Source organism: Eretmochelys imbricata, chromosome 1, assembly GCF_965152235.1.
Source record: "Eretmochelys imbricata isolate rEreImb1 chromosome 1, rEreImb1.hap1, whole genome shotgun sequence".
Classification (NCBI taxonomy): domain Eukaryota; kingdom Metazoa; phylum Chordata; order Testudines; family Cheloniidae; genus Eretmochelys; species Eretmochelys imbricata.
The window spans coordinates 56,874,331-56,894,361 of NC_135572.1; the positions used below are offsets into that span (position 1 = coordinate 56,874,331).

Consider the following 20,031-nt stretch of genomic DNA (forward strand, 5'->3'; position numbering starts at 1 on the left):
ACAACATACTAATCCACCTTACTAATCACGAAAGCTTATGCTTATGCTCAAATAAATGTGTTAGTCTCTAAGGTGCAACAAGTACTCCTCATTCTTCTTAGAAGGCTTGTCTCTGGAAACCTTGGGTGGCTAAGATGCCAGAGGAATTATGCTGGCTCCCACCCTCTTAATATAAAATTTTGCATCGGAATTTTGAAGATACTGTAGACTAAATGCTGTGGGAGGTTGAAGCATTCCTTCCTCATTATAGCTGACCTTTAGGTAGGCCTCAGTTACTAACAATATTCCCTCTAAATTTCCTTTGTACTAAGTGGGCTACAAATGCTATCGAACACTACATTTGTGTCCTGGGGCAAGCTTACACTTTTTTTTTTTTTTTGAAGTCTTCTTACTGTACTAATCTGGCCTGCATGTGAGGGGGTGTGCATAAGGGGGAGGGAGTGTGAAAGGGGTGTGCACCGGGAGTAGGAGTGTGCGCATGTGTGTACAGAGAGCTGCCCTAAGGTGCCCCTCAGTATCATACATTAGTTTCCATCACTGCCATTTGTGGGGTCCTAGAGGAAAGCGATTAGCTCTGTAGTAGGCAGCCCTAGCAGCCTGGCCAGGAGTCCGTGTGTGGATGGTGGGGTGTGGTGTCTGACTGCACCTCCCCCAGGCCAGGGATTTCAGAGCCCCAAGCTGGACGCGCTCAGGATGGGGCCCAGGCTGCAGCTCCCATTGGCAGCAGCAACCGCTGAGTGGAAACCAACTGCTGGGCGGCGTGCGGCAGTGCTATGGCACTATCAGGCCGCAGCTCCGGAGTCTCCACTGTCCTGGGGTGGTACCACAGCCCATCCAGGCCTTCACCTGAACTCCTGTACAAGGGGTATTCAGGTGCCTTGTCTCCTCCCAGCCAGACTGAGCGTGTCCCTGAGACTAGAAACGCTTCCACTCCTCCCACAGCAAGGAGATGGGCCACGGCTGGGGAGAGCAGTTCAGGGTCTTAAAGGGCCACACCATGTCCCTGATGGGGCTGCACAGAAAAGACGTGAGTGGAACTGTTTTTGACAAGATTGCTGCATGGCCGTGCGTGCACACAGTTGATAGAGTACTGGTTATTTAAAGCCCTCATCCTGAAATGAATTCCATGCAGTTAGATCCATTTGAAGCCCATTGAAACCAGTGGGGATCTGCATGGGCACAGGGATCCATGGCCGGGGGTGCTGGAGCAGTTTTTTTTATAGTGGGGTGCTGAGAGCCATTGAACCAAACTGTAAACTCTGTATATGATAGAAACCACTTCAAGCCAGGGGGTGCGGCAGCACCCCTAATTCCAGCACCTATGCCCATGGAACTCTTTGCAGGATTGCGGCCTAAGACTCTGGAGAAAAATGTGTATTTTTTAGTTCCTAAATTCAATGCATGCAAATGACTTGATAAGATAAAGCCACTGGTCAGTAATCAAACACAGAGAAATTGGAGTAATTGCATGCAAGTATATTCATCTGACAGTCATGTGGCCTTTAATACTTGGTTGTACAGTTGAGAGCTTTCTTTGCTCGCCATGTGCATTACAATACTGTGAACTTAGGCATTTCTACACGGATGCACTCTTGCTTCCAAAATGCTTGGGACTGTATGTAACAGGAGGAGTTTTAGATCATCTGAGTACACTAAGGGTTTTTTTTGTTTTGTTTTTAATATATCTCTTTTGACTGTGCATTACAGCAGCTTATTGTAGAATTGTTAGATACATAGCATAATGAGTATACATAGCATCGTGCAGAAAGCAAACTGTGCCATTTAACAAGCTCTTTGCTCCAAAGGGCTTGTAGTTTAAGGCCCCCACTGGGACAGTACAGAACAATCCAAAACCAAGGACAGAGAAGTTGATGTGTAAAATGAGAGCTGTGTATTTAGGAAGAAATTTTGGTGGTGTGGTTTTTGCTAGAATGTTGTGATTATGTTAAGTTACTGAACACAGTAAATGCTGGTAAAAATAATTTTTTTTTAGTCAGGCTTATTTAGAGACCGATTCTACTTCTAGCTGAACCAGAGTAAATCTGAAGTAAGTTGAACTGAAGCCAATGGAGATATTTGAGGCTAAGGACATGTATACACTTCAAACTTTTACTGATGCAAGTTATGTTGGCATTAAAGCATCTATATATTGCTTGCGATTGTGCATTCTTGGCTCTTCGCAGTGGTGCTGCACATACTCACCAGGAAGTGGTTGTTTTGATGCACAGTGCAGTGCGTCATGGATAGGTATCCCAGTGTGCAACTTGCCGCCATCCAGTGCACTGTCTTTTTTGGGAAATTTAGACAGTGCTTGGTGGGGCAGAAACACAGGGGTGACGGGGACTGATTTCACCAGACATATCAGGTCCTTTGATGGCACTGTGCATTTTGATGGATTTCTGTTAAGCTTACATTATAAGTCGTTGCCATCTGTATGTTAATCTGTTGGCTAGGATACGATGTACACATTTAATTGTTAGTAACAACCACAATCGCAGTTTTGCTTTTGCTCTTATTAAATGGATTGCTGGCTCTGTTTGAATCAATGCCTTACTGTTCTTAACATTGAGTGAGAGTTGAATGTTGGGTTTTTTAAAATCAGTATATATACGTGTGGCAGGGTGGCTTAAACTACTACAGGCCCAAAGAATGGGGGCGTGATCAAATAAGTTGGAGAACCACTGGTTTACCTGGCCCTGCAGTTTGCGGGCCTGTTAAGAGGTGGTGCATATCTGTGAATATAACACTGACAATGCACCTCTTAATTTTGTCATGCTTGCTGTAAATTTTATAACTATTATACTGTTTGTCACTGATCCTGTGTTGTCACAGAGTACAATAACAAGTAAGTGCATGCTATCACTACTGCCAGGCATTCTGCAGCAATATATTGGGAACTATTAAGATGAATTATTTTCCAATCAGGAGCTTTGGGTAATGAAAACGCTTCATAAATTCTGTGCAAATTAAAAGCAAATACATTAAAACCTTAAGAAATGTATGGAACTTTTCTTAAAGAAGGGGAAGGAATATTCATGTCCATTTTAGTTATACACACTGACCTGTGAGAGCCAGAGCTGATGTGTATATGTGAAGCTGTGATTGTCCTTACTGTCCCCTGGTGTGGAGTGGTAGGGGTAGGGATGCAGACCCTGATGGCATGTGCACGCGCACACATCAACACGCTTAACTACTCACTTCCCCCAAAATATGTAGTATTCAGTCTGTTTATATGGGAGTTGGGTGAGGAGCCATTTCAGCATATGTATGACTTATTAAAAGACCAATTTTAAGTAGAACTGTGTCCTAAACTGCTTTATGGTGTTGTACCCAAACATTGCATTTCAATGGGGGATTCAATTTCTTTTATAGGAACAGTTTCAGAGTAGCAGCTGTCTTAGTCTGTATTCGCTGTACTCACTGTACTTCAGTGAGCTGTAGCTTACAAAAGCTTATGCTCAAATAAATTTGTTAGTCTTTAAGGTGCCACAAGTACTCCTTTTCCTTTTTATAGGAACAGCCTTCTTAAACTCTTACTAGTCCACAGAAGTAGTCTGTAGTCCTGCAAATGGTCCCATTGTCTTCAATGGGATTGATCAAATGATTTAGGGTTTACAGGATTAGGTTCCAAGTTTGTCAGTTGTTCTGGACAAAACTGACAATGCCTGAGCTGTCCGATCAGAAGGAGCTTCATTCGAATAAAGGTGGGCAGGTGTCTGGAAAGTCTTAGTTCCGTTGCGAAGATGTGGAACATATTTTTCAGCTTTCAGAGTAACAGCCGTGTTAGTCTGTATTCGCAAAAAGAAAAGGAGGACTTGTGGCACCTTAGAGACTAACCAATTTATTTGAGCATGAGCTTTCATGTAGCTCACGAAAGCTCATGCTCAAATAAATTGGTTAGTCTCTAAGGTGCCACAAGTCCTCCTTATATTTTTCAGCAAAATTCTTGGCAGATTCCTGAGGCAGCTGGTTTAAGGCCATCATTGTCCGGCATTATAATCTTCACTTATAATTCTCTCATCCACAAAGCTGGAAAACTAGGCACTTGTTTTCTTTGTTTTGCTGCTCCAGTTCCAGTTAACAAAATGCATGTTAGACTAGTTTGGCTGCAAAGAAGAATTCTATGTACACTGGGGACAACTCCTGATTCCTATCAGGCTGCAGAACTGGGCTGACATCACAATCCAAAAATTCTCTGGTCAGTGCAAGCAGAGGCATTCCTCTAATGTTTTGGACTTGATGTGATATAGTATGGATGTCATGGATAATTCAGACCAATGGGGAGAAACCGAATCAAAAACATTGTTTAAACACCTTCCATCCCCCCACTTCCCTCTTGAGGACTCCTGATCAACGTAACAGCGTAATACATATGCTAACAAACTTAAACAAAGCCTATGTTTAAGTTTGTTAGCATATGTATTGTGCTGTTAAAGCCAAATAAAGAATGAATGCGCTCCCGGGTTAGCCATGTTCTGCTCCTTTAAGTAGCAGAGCGCAGCCGCACCCACCCCCTCAGGTAGCGGCGGGGTTAGCGCCAAGTCTTTCTGGTACCCTTTACCTGCTAAAAATTTCTTGCCCGTACTGTGTACTGGCGGGTACTGCCCTACTTGCACTCTTGGGTTTAAGGCTTCCCCAGGTGGTCCATCTAGGTGGACTCACTGCAGGAAGCTCCCGGTGTCAACAGGGGTGCTGAATGCACTGAGTTCAGAACCAGGAAGCGCTGAAGCCGAAGAGGCTTCTTGCCCTGGTGAGTGTGCCCTGTGGGGGGGAGACGCTGCACTAGAGTCCTGACTGACTTCATTCAGAGCACTGAGACTGTGATTCAATGACCACATACATCACACAATAATATTAATGGCCAGTGTGTTACCAGTTTGCATACAACGCCTTACGTGACATCTTTTAGATACAGTTTATGACAACAGTGAGCTGTGGCCAGGAGTGTGTAAGACCTGATGAGTTATGGTATGGTGTGTCCTCGGCCAGTTGGCATCTGCAGGGCTCTTGTGTCACAAGTATGTGACTTAAACAGCTAATGTCCTATGGCTCAATTGTTCTCACATGGGTTATTCTTCTAGAGACTATAAACTCTATACAGGTTTCAGAGTAACAGCCGTGTTAGTCTGTATTCGCAAAAAGAAAAGGAGTACTTGTGGCACCTTAGAGACTAACCAATTTATTTGAGCATGAGCTTTCGTGAGCTACAGCTCACTTCATCAGATGCATACCGTGGAAACTGCAGCAGACTTTATATATACACAGAGAATATGAAACAGTACCTCTCTAAGGTGCCACAAGTACTCCTTTTCTTTTTGCAAACTCTATACAGTTGCACTTCTGCAGTGTCCTTCGCACTGTTCCATCAGAGGGCTCCCTGCTACTAGCTGCTCTGGCAGAATTCGCAAAAAGAAAAGGAGTAACTTGTGGCACCTTAGAGACTAACCAGTTTATTTGAGCATGAGCTTTCGTGAGTTACAGCTCACTTCATCGGATGCGTACCGTGGAAACTGCAGCAGACTTTATATACACACAGAGAATATGAAACAATACCTCCTCCCACCCCACTGTCCTGCTGGTAATAGCTTATCCAAAGTGATCATCAAGTTGGGCCATTTCCAGCACAAATCCAGGTTTTCTCACCCTCCATCCCCATACACACACAAACTCACTCTCCTGCTGGTAATAGCTCATCCAAAGTGACCACTCTCCCTACAATGTGCATGGTAATCAAGGTGGGCCATTTCCAGCACAAATCCAGGTTTTCTCACCCCCTCCCCTTTTTTTCCCCAGGGACACACGCGCACACACGCGCGCACACGCGCGCACACACACACACACACACTCTCCTGCTGGTAATAGCTCATCCAAACTGACCACTCTCCAAGTTTAAATCCAAGTTAAACCAGAACGTCTGGGGGGTGGGGGGGTAGGAAAAAACAAGGGGAAATAGGCTACCTTGAATAATGACTTAGCCACTCCCAGTCTCTATTTAAGCCTAAATTAATAGTATCCAATTTGCAAATGAATTCCAATTCAGCAGTTTCTCGCTGGAGTCTGGATTTGAAGTTTTTTGTTTTAAGATAGCGACCTTCATGTCTGTGATTGCGTGACCAGAGAGATTGAAGTGTTCTCCGACTGGTTTATGAATGTTATAATTCTTGACATCTGATTTGTGTCCATTTATTTACATGGGAAAACCTGGATTTGTGCTGGAAATGGCCCATCTTGGTCATCATGCACATTGTAGGGAGAGTGGTCACTTTGGATAAGCTATTACCAGCAGGACAGTGGGGTGGGAGGAGGTATTGTTTCATGGTCTCTGTGTGTATATAATGTCTTCTGCAGTTTCCACGGTATGCATCCGATGAAGTGAGCTGTAGCTCACGAAAGCTCATGCTCAAATAAATTGGTTAGTCTCTAAGGTGCCGCAAGTACTCCTTTTCTTTTTGTGAATACAGACTAACACGGCTGTTACTCTGAAATCTGGCAGAATTGGCAGTGGATTTGAACCATAGATCAAGAGAGCATGGGGGGAGAAATCTGGCAAAGCAAGAGCCATCCTTATGGAGGCTTGGTAACTCTGTGTTGCCTTCTGGCCTATGCTCCCTTTCAGAGCAACACTGCAATGGGCTGTCCCTGATCCACCTCGGTGGGTGGGTTGCATAACTCGGAGTGGGAGGCTTTCTGCCCCTAAGAATGATACTCGGAGCAATAGCACACACTTTTCCTCAATAAACGTCTACAGAAAAGAAATTAAGCATCAAAAGCAAATACCCTTCCCTAAGCAGAGCTTTACCTCGAAAAGGAAGAAATGCCAGAGACTCCATGATATCCACTCATAGAATCATAGAACGTTAGGTTTGGAAGAGACCTCGGGAGATCGTCTAGTCCAAACCCCTGCTCAAAGCAGAACCAACCCCAGCTAAATCAGTGCCTACAGCACCTGGGATTCCCAGGAGGTCAACCATCCAAGTACTAGCCAGGCCCGGGACGGTTTACCTTCCGAGATCGCACGGGATCGAGGGCATTTGGTCTGGTTAGGGCACTATGACATTGCAACTGCTATTGACTTTATGTGGAAGGTGCTCAGATACTGTGGTGATAGAATGAGTTTCTGTGAAGTTTTTCTTCTTTTCCACTCATGGAGATAGAGAGGATGATTTGGCCCATGCTAGTGACAGATGCAAGTCACATCACTTAATGCACTGCTGGAAGTGCTGAGACACAATGGCAATGAATGTGTTAAGATCCTATATAGAACAGAACTTGGAAAAATCACATTGCTGCTATTAACTTCTCTTGTTACATGCATAGAGTTTATTTCCAATAGTTGGCAGCATAAGATAGTAAGAAGCAAGAGTTAAAATCAGTTTGTCTTAATCTTGCTTTTACATGCATCTAGTTCTGCTGGATTTGTTCCAGCATATTGGCTTGTTATATTTTAGAAAGAGCGTTCACAATGCAACTGCAAGGTGGTGTTACGGCTGTCTTTTGAAACAAAGATATCGGTGCTGTATATCACACTGATATCGGCTCTGTTATCACCCAACATAACCCATCTTGTACAAAATACATCATAATTGTGCCATAATCGTATCATTGTGAAGAATATGGGGTGCAGTGTCACACCCTATATTTCATTTACCTATTCAAAACAAGACAACACACACAAGTTGTTGTCACGCTCTCTGAAGAGGCTGTCGACCGAGGGCAGACTGTCAAGAAGCAGGGCAGAGATTCCCGAACTGGCTGTGTTCTATAATTAAGTTTCACCACCCCAACAACAAATGTTACTCCTAACACACTATAACAGTCTTACTATGGCGTCACAGACAATCCACTTCGGCATTCCAATCTATCTTTCTTGTCACCCAGGCAAGTGATGGTGGTTATACACCAAATATTTGGTTGTTCCCATTCCCAAGAGACCAGTCACTTGCCCCAAGTCAACTTCTACATTAATCTCCCACAAGCACAACGCTTGTAGCCAATCCTACAGTAAACTAACTAAGGATTTATTAACCAAGAAAAGAAATGGGAGAGTTATTGCAAGGTTAAAGCAGGCAAGAATATATACACAAATGAGTTACGTTCTATGGTTTCAAAAGGTGACAGAGATATAGTAATCTGCCAGCTCTGAATGTCGTTTAGGGCTATCCCAGGTGGACCCTGGGGATCTCTGCTTTTGTTTCATAGCTGTGAGAGTCCAAACAGCAAAAGAGATGAAAAATTTATTGACCTCTACTTTTATTTTGTTCTTCCAGAATTCAAGCTGATGGGATGAGCCTCTTTGCACATAGCTTCTTCATGGGAGTAAGGGGCAATTAACAGTCTTTGTATTGTGATATCCCATAATGGTCCATTTAGTCTTGATAGGCCTTCGTGATGGACAGGAGACGATCCCTCCTGACTGGGTTCACAGTTTCAGAGCAAACATTTTTTTTATAGTTACAAAGCGAAAACTTAAATATTACCAAAAAGAAAAGGAGTACTTGTGGCACCTTAGAGACTAACCAATTTATTTGAGCATAAGCTTTCGTGAGCTACAGCTCAGATGAAGTGAGCTGTAGCTCACGAAAGCTTATGCTCAAATAAATTGGTTAGTCTCTAAGGTGCCACAAGTACTTTTCTTTTTGTGAATACAGACTAACAGGGCTGCTACTCTGAAACCTTAAATATTACTTTGTAGCATGTGATACAGATATAAGTGAGATCAATGCATGTGGTAACTTACAAGCATTCCATAAAGTCTGAACACTAAACACATTATAAGTCCAATACCTATCTTAACTTTACTAACACACAAAGTGAATTAAACTGGTTTCCAGCAATAAATTTGTCAGGGGTTGGCTGAGGTCTAAAGCCTTGGCAAGAGCTGTCACCTGGTCCTCCAGCCTCACAGTTATACTAAAAATCGTTATGAAATTCACAGAACAATTTAAAAAAAAGGTTGAAATTGCTAAGTGACAGCAGTGTAGGTAGCAGAAGTTACCACCTATGCACCAGACTGAGTTTTTAAATGTGAACCTATTTAGCTATGTATTTCACAACAGCAAAAGGGCTTAAATCGCCAGGGATCACCTCCCGTACAAGGCCAAGCAGGTTGAAAACCCACTCCCTACAGACTCCAGTGAGAGACTGCTGAATTGGAATTAATTTGCAAACTGGATACAATTAACTTAGGCTTCAATAGAGACTGGGAGTGGATGGGTCATTACACAAAGTGAAACTATTTCCCATGTTTATTTCCCCCCCCCCCCCCCCCGGCGGTTCCTCCAATGTTCTTGTCAGCTGCTGGAAATGGCCCACCTTGATTATCACTACAAAAGGTTCTCCCCTCCCCCCCCCCCCCCCGCTCTCCTGCTGGTAATAGCTCACCTTAAGTGATCACTCTGGTTACAGTGTGTATGGTAACACCCATTGTTTCATGTTTTCTATGTATATAAATCTCCCCACTGAATGCATCCGATGAAGTGAGCTGTAGCTCACGAAAGCTTATGCTCAAATAAATTTGTTAGTCTCTAAGGTGCCACAAGTACTCCTTTTTATGTCTGTTAAGATGAGCCATCCTGGAATGGTTCAAATTGTAAAATTCATTAATTTCAAGTAATATTTAAATAAAAATTTACTTAAAATTGGGAAAACATTAGTGAGTTATTCCTTTCTGTTCACCTTATATACTGCTTTTGCTCAGACTTTCTAGAAAAAGTCAGCTTTGATCAAAGGCCAAACATGGAAAAACTTTAGCACAGAGACGAAACTTTCAGAAAGTTAAGAGCACTGAATATGGGGAGATGATACTGCAAGTCATTTAGCGATCCTATCTAGAATGGGTTTTGCCAGGTGCCGGCTATAGATTCCAAGACCAGAACTGATAGTTGTGATCATGTAGTCTGATCTCCTATATAACACACAGGCCAAAGAACTTCCCCAAAATAATTCCTAGAGCATAGCTTTTAGAAAACATCCAGTCTTGATTTAAAAATCCACCCTGATCCTTGGTAAATTGTTCCAGTGGTTAATTACTCTCACCCTTAAAAACATATGCCTTATTTCCAGTCTAAATTTGTCAAGCTTCAGCTTCCAGTCATTGGATCATGTTATACCTTTCTCTGCCAGATGGAAGAGACTATTATTAAATATTGGTTCCTCATGTACAGATTTACAGGCTGTAACCAAATCACCCCTTGACCGTTCCATTCAGATACATAATTGATCTCCTTAAGTGTATAAGGCATGTTGTCTAATTCTCTAATTGTTCTTTTCTGAGCCCTCTTCAGTTTATTAACATCCTTCTTCAATTGTGGGTACCAGAACGGAATTCAATATTCCAGCAATAGTTGCAACGGTGCCAAATATAGAGGTAAAATAACCTTTCTACTCCTACTTGAGATTCCTCTGCTTATGCATCCAAGGATCGCATTACCCCTTTTGGCCACAGCGTCCCACTGGGAGTTCATGTTCAGCTGATTATCCTCTGCTACTCCCAAATCTTTTTCACGATCACTGCTTCCCAGAATAGAGTCCCCTACCCTGTGAGTATGACCTATGCTCTTTTTTCCTACATGTATACATTTAGCCATATTAAAATGTATATTGTTGGCTTTTACCCAATTTACCAAGTAAACCAGATTATTTTGAATCAGTGATCTGTCATCTTCATTAGTCCCCTCTCCCCCAATTTCGGTGTAATCTGCAAACGTTATTAGTGACAACGTAATGTTTATCAATGACCTGGAATAAAAGAGTTAAATAGCGTTTTTGGCCAAGAACAGATCACTGAAGAACCCCACTGGAATCACACCCGTTCCGTGTTGGGTCCTACTTACAATTACATCTTGAGACCTGTCAGTTATCCTGTATTTAATCCATGTAATATATGCCATGTTAACCGTATGGTCTTCTAGTTTTTAATCAAAATGTCATGCAGTATGAAGTCACACGCCTTACAGAAGTCTATTGTGTCCTTTATCAACCAAATTTGTAATTTCGTCAAAAAAAAATTTCAGGTTAGTTTGACAAGCTCTAGTTTTCATAAACCCATGTCAGCTGGAATTAATTATATTTCCCTCCTTTTAATTCTTTATTAAAAGAAGCTCATGTCAGCCACTCCATTATCTCGCCTGGGATCAATGTCAGGCTGACAAGCCTATTATTACCCAGGTTATCCCATTTACTCTTTTTAAAAAATGTCACAATATTAGCTTTCTTCCAGTTTTCTGGAATTTCCCCAGTGCACCCAGACTTACTGAAAATCAACATTAATGATCCAGCTAGCGACTCAGCTAGCTAACTCCAAAGCTCTTGGATGCAAGTTGTCTGGACCTGCTGATTTTAAAATGTCTCACTTTGGTAGGTTTCAGAGTAGCAGCCGTGTTAGTCTGAGTATTCGCAAAAAGAAAAGGAGGACTTGTGGCACCTTAGAGACTAACCAATTTATTTGAGCATAAGCTTTCGTGAGCTACAGCTCACTTCATCGGATGCATACTGTGGAAAGTGTAGAAGATCTTTTCATATACACACAAAGCATGAAAAAATACCTCCCGTATTTTTTCATGCTTTGTGTGTATATGAAAAGATCTTCTACACTTTCCACAGTATGCATCCGATGAAGTGAGCTGTAGCTCACGAAAGCTTATGCTCAAATAAATTGGTTAGTCTCTAAGGTGCCACAAGTCCTCCTTTTCTTTTAGTGGAATGGAAAGAGTGTTATCACCATATGATGAAACTATATCAGTTGTTTTTTCTCCAAATACGGAACAGAAGTATTTATTGAATGTTTCTGGGTTTTTTGCATTATTATTGATAATTCTACCATTTTCCTCTAGTAATTGATCAGTATCATTGTCAGGATTCTTTTTGTTCCTAATATATTTAAAAACTCCTTCTTATTGCCCTTACCTCTGCAGCCATAGATTTTTTTTTTTTTTTTTTTGCCTTGGGTGTGCAGAAGTACAGATATTGATCTTCCTTGCAGTTCTACTGAACTCAGTGATCTTAGGCTGTTGTAAAACTGGTGTCAGATCAGAACTGGGCACACTCTTATTTTGGGAAATAAAGTTGCTGGTCTTTTGTTGTTAAAAGTTTATAAGACAGATTCCTTAGTTTTTAGTTTGGGGACAGGAAGAGACTCCAACTCAAGTTTTACAAAGAATTGAAGCCAAAATTCAGACCTGGTTCGAACTGGGACAAAGTCACCAACTTCTTGTTGCTTAAGCAGGTATGAATTTGGCTCCAAGTGTATAGATTTTATGAAATCAAGTGGTTTGTATAACTTGTGTTATGATGATCCCAGGCTTTTTCATATAAGAAACTATATTGCTTGTGATCATTTCCTCTATTAATCTTTTAGAGGAATATGTTTACCTTTCAATTTATGACGACACTGGTATATCTAAGAACTGCTATTATGCTTTTCCTGCAATGTTGTAATGCAGTCAAAGAAAAGTTGGTCGAGGCTCTTTTGATCTCATAGGTCAAAGCTGCAGTTCTGAAGTCTGGGTGTGAATCCAGTCCCTCTCTTTAAGAGTGAAGAAAGTCAGCTAAGTGTAAAATACCTAGTTGGTGCCCTGTTCATGATAAATAGATATGGCCTTTTTTTTTCCGTTAAAAAGTATGTCCGTTGGTTTGGAAAAGTACAGAGTGTAGTTAAATGCCCTGAACCTGATTCAACTTTCAATGAAGTCAGTAGCAGAACTGACTGTCTTCAATGGAAAAAGCGTCTAGCCTTGTGTGGATTAATATGAAAGAAAAATGCCATGATATGCAAAGATGTGTTAATACCATAGATTTATTTGAGTAGAAAATGTATAAATGTAATGACCCCAGGCCTTTGATTTACAGAACTCATAAGAATTGTATGAGGGGGATATTTCCCTTAAATTCAGTGGCTGTTTTTCTACAGAGTAAATTTTTGTTTTGTTGTTTTTTTCCTCCCAGTCCAAGCAATATTTTGGAAACCAACTGCAAAGTTATCAAGTCTCATGATTTTACTGTGTTTCATGATATTTTGTGGGGGGTTTTCTTAAAGCTCCATCTCCTGGAATCACATGAATATGTGAGATCTCAGCTCATTGAAATAAAAGTATGATTCTAGCCCTTGTAGCTGCAAAGCAAATCTTAAACACCAGCTGAGTGGACCTCAGGGCTCAGAAATGCAAAGGCAAATTAAAAGAACCTTATAATATATTCAGATCTCTTGCTTTTTAACCCAACATCATGATTTTGGGCAGCTGCCTTGTGATTGTTGAACACTTAGGGATGACAATATTGCATTTGTTCTCAATGATGTATCTAAATCAGAAGAATGACAATCAAGGCCATTCTGACTTTGTCAAGTGGTAGGTAGATTAGGTGATGATTTGTCAAGTGGTAGATTTTATGTGTACTTTAAGTAGTAAAATTTCTCGACTTCCCTCTTCTGTTCCGCCTGACATACATGCATCTGAGCCTGTTCTTTTTGTCTGTCAGCTTAAGGAAATCTAACCCCCTAGGTTTATCCTTGAACCCAGGCTTCTCATGTTGCAGTGTAATTGTTTTGGAAATTTTAAGATGTTTTCCTTTTGAGAAGAACCTAGAGAGATTAGAAATGGGCAGCAACCATCTTTTTTAAAATGCAGGCAAGTTCATCTTGGGAACATAATCTGCAAGCAATGAGTGTCGTCTTTTGGGTTTAGAAAGCACTTAGCACATTATGGATGCTACGATAGTCTAAATAAATAATCATGTTTAGTAATTCCTGACGCCTTAATAAAGCAAACTCTGGGGTGTCCTTTTAATTTTCTGGCATGTGTTCCTTATCCTCATAATACTCTGCTATTGAAATTCTGCATTTCTGCAGAAAGCATCAGATTACATGCCAGCAAACCAAAATGGACCCTTATTATTTCTAATCAAGCCCATAATGTGCAAAAACAGTCCTAGAGCAATCCCTTTACACCTCTGCACCAAAGACTAGCTCAGTGAAGCCTAAATGAGATCCTTAACTTCAGTCTACTATCCCTGATCACCTGAATGTGTCTCTCCCATCCATAGAGAACTATCTGCATCCAAAAGGCCCTTTTAAAATGCAGATCCATACATTGCAAATACTAAAACAACTTTTTTTGTGCATGCACAAAACCCTATAATAAATATGGCTACTTTAGTCCACATGCAAATTAATATTCAATATCCCCCTCAGTCAGGGAAGATGAAGACACTTGACCAAACTTAGGGCAGATCTACACTTAAAATGCTGTATCAGTGCAGCTGCGCTGCTGTAGCTTAAGTGAAGGTGTTCCTACGCTGGTTGGGGAGCTTCTCCCGTCAGCGTAGTTAATTCACCACTTCTGCCGACAGAGCGCTGTCTACTTGGGGGGGGGGGTGGGTTAGGTTATTATAATTATATCGCTCGGGGTTGTATGTGGATTTTTCACGCCCTTGAGCAATGTAGTTATACTGATACAAGTCTGGAGTGTAGACCTGGCCATCGTCTGAGAGTCCAAATTTATCTTAACTGGAAACTTGTCAGAAACCAGAATTTCTGTCCCGCAGAAATTACCAACATTTCAAATTTTGAAACCGAACAAAAAGCTGAAATTTCATGCAAAATAAAATCTCTGAAAAATTTCAATTCAGGATCATTAAATCATTTTTTTGTTGTGATAAGGTAAAACGTGTCACTTTGACTTTTATATTTAAAAGAGATGTTCCGTATAAATGGATTTTACATAGAAGTAATAATAAAAGTACAAAAACATTACATATAAAAGTAACCTTATATAATATATTAAAATATTAATTGTAAATATGTATTATATTAGGTTACTTTTATATGTAAGTATTACAAATAATTAGGGTTGTCAATCGCAGTTAACTCACGCAATTAACTCAAAAAAAAAAAAAAAAAAGTAATCGCGATTTTAAAAAATTAATCGCGATTAATTGCACTGCTAAACAATAGAATACCAATAGAAATTCATTAAATATTTTGGATGTTTTTCTACATTTTTCAAAAATATTTCTATTACAATACAGAATACAAAGTGTACAGTGCTTACTTTATATTATTTTTATTACAAATATTTGCACTGTAATATCCCGCTGGAGCACGCATGGAGTTGGTGCCTATGCCTGGAAGCTTAAATTCATAACTTTGCAAGACACTAAAAATCATGGGCTGACTAGAGAGACTGCATTTATGGCTTATTACAACACCCTATAACCCATTAAATAACACCCTCCCCACAGCCAGGTTTTTTTTCTGCCTTTCCCCCTGTGACTGGAGAGATGTTAACTGGCCACTTTACCTTGAATGGTCCTTGGCATAGAATTATTTCTAAACTACTTGTTCCACCTTGTACTCAGCATGTTGCAGATAAATACATTTCCCAGACCCGAAGAAGAGCTCTGTGTAAGCTCAAAAGCTTGTCTCTCAAAGACCATTACCTCACGAACCTTGTCTTTTTAATAGACAAGAAGAGATTTTCAGTTAGTGCAGCTGACAACAGAACTGTATGCAGGGGTGCAGGAACCATTTGTACAGTGGGAGTACTGAGAGACATTAAACCAAACTGTAAATCCTGTATAAAATGGAAACCACTTCAAGCCAGAAGGTGCGACAGCACCCCTACTTCCAGCACCTCTGATTGTATGTTTGCAGTAATTGAATAACTTTTCATATAAATGCAAGTCTGACAGGCTGGGAAATAACTACCTGTCAGTGTAATCTGAGGCATCTCTGAAACATAGAGGGGACTGTATTTCATTCAAGAAATTGCGGTTCGTTTAATAATAAAAGGAAGTGGATTACGTGCTACTACCCATAGGCTGTGTGTCCAGGAGCTGTGGTTATGCACACGGCCACAGAGGAGCTACTGCTTGGCTGTTTGAGTTAATTGTGCACTGGGTTGCTGCACACAGGTCATGTTTGAGGAGCTTGTGAAAGGCAGCCTTGGCTGAGCAAGCAGAAGTGCCGTGTGCAAAGATTAGTAGAGTGCAAAGTGATGCTGATTGGTGGGGAGTATTTAAACCGGGTGTAAGAGCATACAGTTGAGTGCAGCATGCTACTTACATGTAAAGGGGGCAGATTATGTGTTCATGGTGAACTCCTAATTCTAAAGAGGAGAATATTGATGTAGAGGAACAGAATTTTTGTTCTGGATATCGCTGGGACAAGTTTTTCTGGTAATTTATGGAATAACATCTCTCTAAAAACTCCCATTTGGCATTACAATATTTGAAGCCTGGAAAGATAATGGAGAGTGAATCAGACAGTGATCTGAAAAGGGACCAGTCCACCCTGGCTACTTTAAATAACAAAAATGTAACCTTGGTGACTTTTCATAAGCGGCAATCATCTAATGGTGTGCCTACACTAATGATTGTCAGTGAACCCTCCAAGTCAGGATCTCCTGGAAAAGCAGGCGCCTGTTCTCAGAAAGAAGAGAAAGTTTCACAGAGTTACTCTGTGGGAGCATCAGAAGTCAACAGCATGCATGTAAGTTTGCACGTAAATGTACTGGAACTTAAAACAAAGTGTACTGGATATAGATTGTAAATTGATACATTACCCCTTTATATTCAGAGTTCGTTACGATCCCAGGAGTGCTGAAGTATAACTAATGTCTGTAAACTCCTGGATTTTCTCGCATAAAAAAATTGCTGTACAAGTGCAAAGTATTTTGAAATTCTCTGAGAGATTATCTATGCATAAATGCAAAGTTTTAAAATATTAGGCAGTTTTAACTAGTAGGCATCATTGCCAGCTCTACCTAGAATAATATGAAGTGGGAATCCCTAATAATTACAACATATACATATAATGTGTTAGCCTTCCTTCCTTTTTAAGCTGCGTTTATTTCAGAAGTTAGGCATCTGTCTGTGGTTTGGTTATCCTGTGGCATGAGAGAAATTGCCTGAACAGTTGTCAAAGTCAGATTCAGGACTTACATAATTTCTCAGACCACTCTGTTTATTAGCAAAGTGCTTTGCCAATGCACCCAGATGTGCTAAAGATAACTTATTTATACAGCTAAGCCAATTTAACATAAGAGACAAAAGGAAGCAGAAACTGACAAATATACATACATATCTTATTTGCATACTAATGTTTACCAATCTCCTAGCTCAGTAGGAGCGCTAAGTTAATTAGTTTGAGGACCCATTGTCTCTCACGCCTTAATGTTTCTCTTCCTGACAACTGTATTTCAACAAACCCTTCAAGTAGAATTTCTTTAATGAATTATAATTTCAATATAATTCATTCTACTTCCACACAGTGAAAATGATCATAATTATAGATAAGTAACTTATCTAAAACTATACCACTAATACCGGCAAAAGTTCATGGTAGTACAATTGCCACAACTGCCTTCTCACTTGGGCTTGTCTGTAATTGTATCCTAGTTTTGTACAGTAAGTCTTATTAGGAGGAAGTGCTATTTCATTTTGAAAAACCTGAACTTGCAAAATACAGTTGTGATTCTTCCTAAAAATACAGATGATACAGCATAATACTAAAGTGCACATAAACTATAACAGTGTAACTTGACTCACAGTCTGGTGTTTTAATTGACAGGATATTTTTAATGACTTATTTTTTAAACCTGTGTATGTTTATAGTTAGTTTTAAAGTGACTTAAACAATTGCTATCAAAGTAGAATGAAATGACAATCAGGGACAGGCCAAGTAAACCTGAAGGCATTTACTATCTATAGTTGTTTGTTTCTCATATTACAGCTGTTTTCCATAAAACATGACATAAGATTAGGTTACTTCTGCCAGCTGGTCTTTCTACATACTTGGTTCAGGTATTTACTATGTTGGGTATACTGTACTACTAATTATATCAGAAACATGAAAACTGCATGCAGTCAGGCTTTTTTCATTCCAAATCAGAAATAAAAGTACATGTACCACAGAGGCCTTCCCCCTCTGCACCAATGTAAAAGTTTTAAACAAAGCTGCTTAAAGTAATCCATTTTTAATTAAACTTAAACTGAGCCCTCAGAGGCATTAAATGTGCGGTATATGGTATAGCAGTCTAGTAAGACTTGCTACAATTACGTAAACCTTTCTTTGCCTTCTTTCCCATTGGTAAAATGGGAGTGACAATACCTCCTTCACAGAGATGTAGCAGGGTTTAGTTAGTAAAGTGCTTTGAAGCTATAAAGGATCATACAGAGGTATTGCCTTTTAAAATTAACCTTCTCCTGAAGGATGAATTCCATGGAATAATATTGAGCTCCTGGTTGTGTTTTTAAAAGGGCCAAGGACTGTAACAGCTATGTATGGGTATTATTAGCTACTAATAACAGCCAGTAATAATAGCAGCTATTATTACTTGTTAATGGTCTTCCTTTGTTTGTGTTTACTACACTAGGTTGAGAGTGAAGGGAGGAAAGAAATGTCTAGGTGGACACTCATAGCTTTAAACCAGTATGGTAGCCAGAACAGGGACCCAGCCCTCACCTTGAGTGAAATCTTGAGCCTGGTGAAGTCAGTGGCCAAACTTCAGGTAACAGTGGTGTCACTTCAGGTGACATTGCAAACAAGAAGCGGGCGGCATTATCTTCTGCAAATTTAAACAAACTTGTTTGTCTGAGCGACTGGCTGAACAAGTACTAGGACTGAATGGACTTGTAAGCTTTAAAATTTTACATTGTTTTATTTTTGAATGCAGTTTTATTGATACATAATTTTACATTTGTAAGTTCAACTTTCATGATAAAGAGATTGCTCTACAGTACTTGTATTAGGTGAATTGAAAAATACTGTTTATTTTGTTTTTTTTATAGTGCAAATACTGGTAATCAAAAATAAATATAAAGTGAGCACTGTACACTTTGTATTCTGTGTTGTAATTGAAATCAATATATTTGAAAATGTAGAAAACATCCAAAAATATTTAAATAGTATTCTATTACTGTTTAATAGTACGATTAATCGTGCAATTAATTACACTTAATTTTTTAAATTGCTTCACAGCCCTAGTTTAAACCTTAAGGTATTTTGTATTAAATTCAGATTTCATTTTAAATAGGTTTATTTTTAAAAAGAAAAACATAATTTATATAACCAAATAAAAACACACTTAATTTTTTTTCAAGAAAATAGGTTTTTATCCCCTTTGTATAAAAATATTTTTTAAAGCCGTGAAATAAACTGAAGACGAGTTCCCAGTGCAACATGGACAAGAGAGCTATTGCAATCCTTGGACATATGATAAGGGAATCTCAAGCAGGAGTCGCGAGGTTACATTACCTCTGTATTTTGCCCTGGTGCCACTGCGGCTGGAATAGTAGGCCAATTCTGGTGTCAACCATTCAAGAAATACATTGATAAACTGTAGCGGGTTCAGAGAAGAGCCATGAAGAGAATGATTAAAGGATTAAAGTCATGCCTTATAGTGATAGACACAAGGATCTCAATCTATTTAGCTTAACAAAGAGAAGGCTAAGGGTATCTTGATTACAGTCTGTAACATGGGCACAAGGTATTGAAGGCGGGGGGAGGCTGTGCCTCCCCAAACAGCCTTGTGTGGCCCCACCCACACTCTACCCCCAGGCCAGGCCCCTTACTGTTTCCCAGGCTGTGCTGTGGGGGGCTCTTCCCCATGGCCAGGGCCCTAAGCTGGGGCTGGGAGGCTAATAGGAGGCGGCCTGTGCTCTGGGGCTGGGGGAGGGAGGCCATGCCACCTGCGGGGAGGGGCGCTGCCCACCCTTCCGGTGCTTTGGGCTGGGGAGGGCCATGCCTCCCTCTCACCCACCCAGCTCTCCGGGGCTGGGGGCACTCAGGCATCCTGGGAGTATGTAGGAGGTGTGGGGGGCTCTGGCGGGGGGGTGGGGCCTTGGGCAGAAGGCGTGGTCAGGGCTGGGGGATAGGCTCCCGGGATTCACCTGCTGCCCATGATCTGTAGTACGTACATGAAGAACAAATATTTGATAATGAGGCCTTCAATCCAGCAGACAAAGATATAACCAGATCCAATGACTGGAAATTGAAGCTAGATAAATTCAGACTGGAAATAAGGTATAAGTTTTAAC

At 40.5% G+C, this 20,031-nt stretch overlaps 1 protein-coding gene and 1 pseudogene across 1 annotated transcript in view; one reads left to right on the forward strand and one right to left on the reverse strand.

Annotated features, from left to right (window-relative positions):
* Positions 1-20,031, forward strand: part of ATP7B (ATPase copper transporting beta) — an 88,971-nt gene that overhangs the window by 18,000 nt on the left and 50,940 nt on the right. The gene's annotated exons all lie outside the window — the stretch shown is intronic.
* On the reverse strand, positions 6,935-7,054 carry LOC144259761 (5S ribosomal RNA; annotated as a pseudogene).